Source organism: Rhamphochromis sp. 'chilingali' (genome assembly GCF_963969265.1).
Source record: "Rhamphochromis sp. 'chilingali' genome assembly, chromosome: 19".
In the NCBI taxonomy this organism is placed as follows: domain Eukaryota; kingdom Metazoa; phylum Chordata; class Actinopteri; order Cichliformes; family Cichlidae; genus Rhamphochromis; species Rhamphochromis sp. 'chilingali'.
Genome location: NC_137946.1, coordinates 25,633,792 through 25,641,082, shown reverse-complemented (window position 1 = coordinate 25,641,082; position 7,291 = coordinate 25,633,792). Strand labels below are relative to the sequence as shown.

Sequence of the window (7,291 nt, the reverse complement as noted above, 5' to 3'; positions counted from 1 at the left end):
ACCAGCTTTCAGTTTGGACTCAGGAGACAGAAACAATCTCATCTTTTAAGATCAAGCTTAAAACTTTCCTTTTTTATAAAGCGTTGCATGTTTCTTCTTCAGTTACCTTTTTCACTCACTATGTGTTTATACACCTCTCTGCATTCATTATTTGTTAATATTAATCTCTGGAAGAAAAAAAAATCAATAGAGTCCACAAGAGTTTTTCAAAGGAAAATGTTTAATCTGGTCAAAACAGCAGGAAGGATAACAACACCCCTCACTCCCTGAGACATGGTCGAACAGGCCACAGTTCTAACAGCACCTTCATGTTCCAGCTCCTGTTTTAGCTAATTTCTTCCATATTTCTTCAGTGTAGATTTTTTTGTCTGTGCATATTCTTCTTTTACTTTCTTCCTTTAGATGAAGGTAAGAGCTCATGGTTTCTTATCTCTGGTGCCCCAGATAAGGACTGCCACTGCTTGGCTTTGCTTTTTGTTTTTTATCTTTAGCTTTCTGTCCAGTTCTTGGTTTATTGGTTACAATTTAATTTCTTGAGTTGTAGTTTATTTTAGCTTTTCATCTCCTGTGTCATGCATTCAGTCTTGCTTCTCTTGTGTCCTTATCCCTATTGGTTTCAGCTGCATCCAGTTACCCTCTTGTGTCCAATCCCCTCGATTACCTCAGTGTGAGTATTCAAGCCCTGACTTTTACTTTCTGCTTATCCTTTAGTGTCATTCCCCACATATGACATGTCAAATATCAATGTCAATCACTGTTTTGCAATATGATATAGAAGCAACGATTCCAGATTCTTTTTTCCTTTCTCACCCATTCTCTCCTTTGTTATAAGGTGTTTAACTTCGTCGCGTGACGCTATCTTGTTTCCAGCATGTATTTGAAGTTGTAACAGCACAAAATGTCCAAGGAGATGGAGGCGATCGTGGCAGTTTGTCTTGTAATCGGAAGGTTGCCGGTTCGAGCCTCGGCTCCGACAGTCTCGGTCGTTGTGTCCTTGGGCAAGACACTTCACCCGTTGCCTACTGGTGGTAGAGGGCCCGGTGGCGCCAGTGTCCAACAGCCTCGCCTTTGTCAGTGCACCCCAACCCATCTGTGGCTACACTGTAGCTTGCCATCACCAGTGTGTGAATGGGTGGATGACTGAATGTAGTGTAAAGCACTTTGGGGTCCTTAGGGACTAAGTAAAGCGCTATCCAAATACAGGCCATTTGCCAAGGAGATGCATATTTATAGATAATGCAACTTAATTGGATTGATGATTAACATGATTAACTGGTCTGTCTAGAGATTTTGTTTGCTTTTACTGACAACTTGGTGGAATCTGAAAGTAACCCACACGTGTGACGCAACCACTGAATGATAAATCATAGACTGGGAATTGTCACAAAGCAAATATAGCAACATATTATAGTGACACTGGAATCATTATTCATGGTAAATAAAATAAGGACCTCCAAATGAAAGATGAAACTATAAAACATTTTTGAGTCTTGGTGTAATGTCTGGATAACTGTGATAATTGTGAGTCAATGAGAAGACGTTTTAAAAGGAAAATGCAAAATGCAGTTTAATTTATTTTATTTTTATAAAAGTTGAAAGCTAATTGAAGTTTATCTTTATATATTGTTTTCGAAGGTGATATTAATAATAACTAATGATTAATATATAATTCATAGTTCAGCATATTGAGAGAGAGTACGACCATGCAGGCTATGTTATTCACCATATTACCATGGTGTCATTCCACTATTATTACCAATGATTACCACCCCCGCTAGAAAGTTATGAGTAGAGATGCGCAGTAACGTGTTACAAGTAATGTGCTACTGAAATCCGATTACGTTTTTCAAGTAAAGGATTACTATTACTGCATTACTAAACCGTGATTTGTTTGTGAGAGTCTCATGAGAATGACATACGAGCCTGCGACATCCGTGGCAGCAACAGACGTGTGTTAGATCAACAATGGATAATATGGAGTGCGGGAGAAAGTACGACCATGCAGCTTTTAACGTTTGAACATTACTTTGAGTTTGATTCCCCTAAAAAGTGCCAAAAACAGCGAAAAATCTGAGCAAGCACCTAGCAAGCCCCCAGATCCCCCCACTGACATGACCCGCTGAGGCACCGGGCAAACCTCCACCGACCCCACTCCCGCTAAACAGGTGAAAATAGATTTAAGAGCAACAGGACTTAGTGCCACTGAATCTTTTATTTTATTTATTTTTTGCTCTGTTTTACTTGCATTTATTTGAAAGAGTGAGTGTAAACACAAAAAATTATTTTATTTTATATGCTTGAATATGCGAAGATAGGTTAAATGTTAAACAAATTTCTTCAAGTCAAAGACTGTTATATCATTCATATCACATTTATTTTTTGCTTGATGCAATGTGCATAAAGTTAAAAGATTAAAACTAATAAAACAAGTTTTAAAAAGAGACTGTTGATTGAATTTTATATGATAGATTATGAGGAAAAAGTAGAATTGGGATGAAAGGTCTATTGCTTTAGAATGTATTCAGCTTGTGTATCATGTTTTTAAAAAGTAACTAAGTATTAAGTAACTAATTACTTTTGAAAATAAGTAACCAGTAAAGTAATTGGATTACTTTCTTGGAGAAGTAATTACTATTTTCAAATAACTTGACCAACACTGGTTATGTGACTGCTTCAACCAGCTCACACTGTGTCGTCAGGTTAGAAATAGGCTCAGAGCAACACTCCCCAGTAACAAGCAAGTCACTCCTCCAATCAGGAACTCACAAAGACCCTCACCAAACAATAAAAGAGGATCTGTTGATTTTCTGACTTGTTAAAGACTTGTGACAGCCCTGGCAGAGCTACCATGGTCTTGTGGTGTGGTGTTACTCTCTCTCTTTATCCCCACCTCCTCTCATCTGCTGTTGTGTTTGTTACTGAGGCAGCATTTTCCTATTCTGACCTGTGCTTTTTCCTGTCCCGATGCTAAAGCTAGGGTCTGTTTTGTCACTGGTCTTTTATACTTTGTAGCATAACTCTGTTGAACAAATACAGGTATGATATAGGTGTCACTTTCAGATAGTATTATTTTATTTTTTGTGTTGACATTACTGCTGCACTTGTTGTCGATGTCTTTAATAACTGATGTCTGATAGTTGCCAAAATAGGAATTTCCCAGAGGGCAATAAACTTTAAAAGGGGGCAGGACTGTGGGCAAAATTTAGCTCAGCGCCTGCTGGTTATCTCCTTTCTGCATAGAAAGGGGAAAATTCTTACTGACTTACTGACCGACTTTCTTGCAGGAGGCGGGTTAGTGAACGAGTTTCACAGCTCGTGAAACTTAGAAACCAACCTGGTGACTAAAACTCAGACACGAGAATTGAAACTCAAGAATGAAAATGAAATCAAAACAAAACTTTAAACACTTTGAAAAGTAATAAAGGCAAACTCAGGTATATTTAAAATAATTCAAAAACCCCAAAATATACAAAAGCCATTTTAAAAGTTATTTTAAGTCATTTTAAAGTTAGTTTAAAGAAACGGTTTTGCCCTGATTCTGCCTCCCTGTCGCCTTTCTGGGAAATGTGGCACATGATTAACACGTGTTGACTCAGTGTGTGTGGCTGCTGCATGATGTCATGGATGGCAAGGTGGTGACGGCTGCATTAAGCTATTAAAACAAGCTGAACAAGTTGTTAAAACCACACAGAAGTTCTGTTCCAACGTTTTTAGTTGTTTAAGTCATTTTTTTTGTTTACTAATAAAACAACAAATATATTTTAATACTATGAGAAACTCATGGCAAACAAACAAGCAAAAAAATCCAAAATAACTCGCACCAGGACTCACATTACTACTTTAATATATACATAAAATGTCGATAAATGCTATTATTTGAAATATTACTACATAAATAAATACATTACTGTAAAACTGTTAATATTTTCTAAATGGGTTTTTGGGCACAACAAGCGAGAAGCAATTAATGAAAATGACTCCGAAGAAGATAAAGTCAGATGTCGTAACTGACCTCAAAACCAGATACAAAACCTGAGTGGTTGGTGTAGAGGACACAGTCTTTGAATAACAGTGTTTCCATTCCTTATCTCCTTAACTGCACCACTCATCCGCACCTTTGTTTCCTCATTAGAAGAGTACAAGTCGCTGTTGAACATTTATAGCTGGTGGAAATACTCAGCAGCAAGGATACTCACAAATATTCCATGTAGGGAACATGTTACTCCAGATACTGTTTATTTAATGTGCAATTCAATTTTAGATTATACTGATTAATTTTAAATCACTACATGGTATGGATGCATAGGGTGGCAGAAAGGGCGGGGGGTCATGTTAGATTCTTAGTAGGTGAAAACACAATTCCTTTGTTTGCAGGATCCCATTAACTCAGGCAAGTTTTCACCTGAGTAGGTCCTTAAGTAACGGCAGGGCAGGACGCAAGCACGATCTACTAGTGGGTAGAGTCAAAGGCAGGATCTACTCGTCTTCCCTGAGAGCAAGGGAAATTATTAGAGAGTGCATGTGAGAAATATGCAAAAAACGGGAAAGAAAAACCATCAGGAAATACGTTTTCACACCACTGTACGGTCCAGTGACATTGGAGGTAGCCACAATCCTTTTTCTTTATCGTTTCAGAGTCATGTGGCTGGGCTTAGCCTGTATCAGCTGACATGAGGTCAGAGGAGGGGTGCACTTTGCACACGCCTTGCACAGGTTGCCAGGCTATTGCAGGTCCAACACAGAGAGAGGGGCAACCATTTAGTCATATCGTGTAGGTCTTTGGACTGTGGGAGGAAGCTGGCGGAAACGAGAGAATATGCAAATTTCACATTAAGGTTCCAGCTCAGATGAAAGTTTAACTTTTTTGCAAGTGCTAACCATTGCACTGCTGTGCCACCATAAGATTACATTTAGTGTGAGAACAGCTGAAGAATTCGGCTTAAAAATATCAATGAGAGTTGTTGCTTCTAAATAAAAAATGCTGAAGAGAGTGTTTTTGCATGTGTGTCCACTTCAAACCACACAGAGTTTACAGTTGAGTGCTTGACGGATGTGGGGGGTGTTGAAAGAGGAAGCGCAGCTTGTCGTCACTGTGCTGCTGCTACCAGAAACTGCAGAAGAATGAAGACAGACGGACCACAGAAGGTAACACAGAAACACAGCAGATAAAACACATTATTATTATTATTTTTTTTTTTTACAATTAAGGCTGTATAACATCGATATGTAAAGGATTTTTTTATCTGATGAGATGTTGGAACAAAAAAATCCAAATCATGATTTCACTGGTTTCTACATTTCTCTGGTGGCTCAATGGTGTAATGCTTAAACGAAAGATCCCCATTTGATTTTGGGGTTGTGTCCAAAAGGGGAACTGGCATAAAAAGCCGGCCCAATCAAACATGTAGAACCACCTGCTGTGAATAAGTGAGCAGCTGAAAGTAGTTTCATCCTCTACATTTATCTGAAAGTTTAAGATTTTACCTGCAAAAGATGTGACCAGCTCCTAAAAATGAAATGCTGCTCCTTAAACCGCTAAAGAATGGATATATATAAAAATAAAAAAATCTGCACCTCAACTAAAAGATTGGAAAAAAAATATCACAGGCATTAATGAATACATTATTAATGACGGTCCAAAGTTATAATTCTCTGACAGGATATAACTCTCTTACTTTTACTGCTGCTTTAAGTGCAATAAGGTGCTTATGATTTTTTTTAAAAAAAATCACAATTAGGATTTTTATATGGTTTTATTTCTGCTTATTCAAAGACTGTATTAATTTAATAGTAAGTCAATGGAAATATTTTAAACTGCTTGCTTGAAAGTACCAAATGTATTTAGTGCCAAAAAGTAAGTAAAGTACTTTATGTCTGGGTATCTGCTGGCAACTGAGGGAAATAAGTAATGGGATAAGCTTTACACAGTAAAAGTATACAAATTCATCATTTGGATACAAACAGGAGGAAAGCGAAGAAAAAACGTACATTTTAGCAGCTAATTTTTATGAATAAAAACACACAGATGGGCCAGATAAAGAAAAAAACACTTCAGATGTAGATTACAGTGTCAGAACTTATTAAATATTACGACATAAAGTATGCTAACATTCAGGATTCAGAGCTTACATTTGTCCCAGGTTTAAATTTTAGTAGAGAAATTAAAATAAGGGTCTGCGATAGTGAGAATGAAAGATTAATGTGAAAACGCAATCATTAATCCAAATGTACAGAATGAAGATAGGAGCTGGTGTATTGTTTGTTGCAGTAGTGGACAGCTATTTGTTGGTGAATATGTACATATGCAAATATTCAGTGAGAAGGCTTGACATAAGCTTCATTTAGATAAAAACAGTAAAGACAGCAGTCCTACATCATTAGAAAAAAGTTCCTTAAAAAACTTTACATTGAGTTTTGAGAGTCAGGAAGTTGCTATATGCTATATTCATATTGGAGATCATTAAAAACCTTTTAATCTGCTCTGAAAATCAATGCATGCTTTTGCTGCCAGATTTATAAACACTGCAAGATTTTTACACCAATTTCCTCTAGCATATGTTCACTCCATTGCTCATGGCGATAGATCCAAGTTTTTCCTTCATCTGGATTTTTGGCGCGGCAATGTGAAATTTGTTGCCGCTGTAATATTAAATTTTTTTATTATTGTGGTTTAAATGACTCAATACGGTTGGATTTTTGTTTATCAGATGAGAAGTGAATGCACAGATTTCATTTAGATAACAGGCATTTTCACTCTACTGTGCGTGGACCAAAGGCGTTAAATGAATAACAGCGGATAGAGCGATGTTTGGCATCATCCAAATACCGAACACGTCCACATTTCTCTGCAGCAGGACACAAAATCTTTACAAATAGCAACAAAGATTCATCAGCGCACAGAGAAACAGTAGGTGCTGCAGTGGGGCTGTGATGGAAAAACTGCCGCCCGCTGGAAAGACAGACTTTCCAATGAGACCACAACTTGAGACCTGAAACCAAAGCATTTCACAATGGATGGAAATAATAAACTATGATGTAGAATGAATAAGTCATGTTCTAACCCAGCACTGAGATGCTGATGATATTTAAAGGTGTTAAATATTTACATATTTATACATCCCTTTCCAAAACGCTGCAATAAATGTTGGCGTCTTACTTAGATCCCACGCAGAGTTCACTTGGACTAAATGTGTGAATTTTGCCTAATTGTCACTGTTTGCTCATTGTAAACTTAAATGCATTACTTCATTCATGCAAATTTGCTTTTATACACAGTAAACAAAGATTTACA

General features: G+C 37.3%; 1 protein-coding gene across 9 annotated transcripts in view; it reads left to right on the top strand.

Moving 5' to 3' along the window:
- LOC308387498 (uncharacterized protein) overlaps nucleotides 1-7,291 on the top strand; it is a 32,844-nt gene that overhangs the window by 738 nt on the left and 24,815 nt on the right. For 8 of the 9 annotated variants that reach the window (XM_080867600.1, XM_080867598.1, XM_080867604.1 and 5 more), the window contains exons 2-3: nucleotides 621-667; nucleotides 5,027-5,145. The gene's annotated coding sequence lies outside the window, so the exon portion shown is untranslated. Of the gene's footprint in view, nucleotides 1-620; nucleotides 668-870; nucleotides 4,916-5,026; nucleotides 5,146-7,291 lie in introns of all 9 variants that reach the window. The other variant, XM_080867599.1, reaches the window with a different exon arrangement.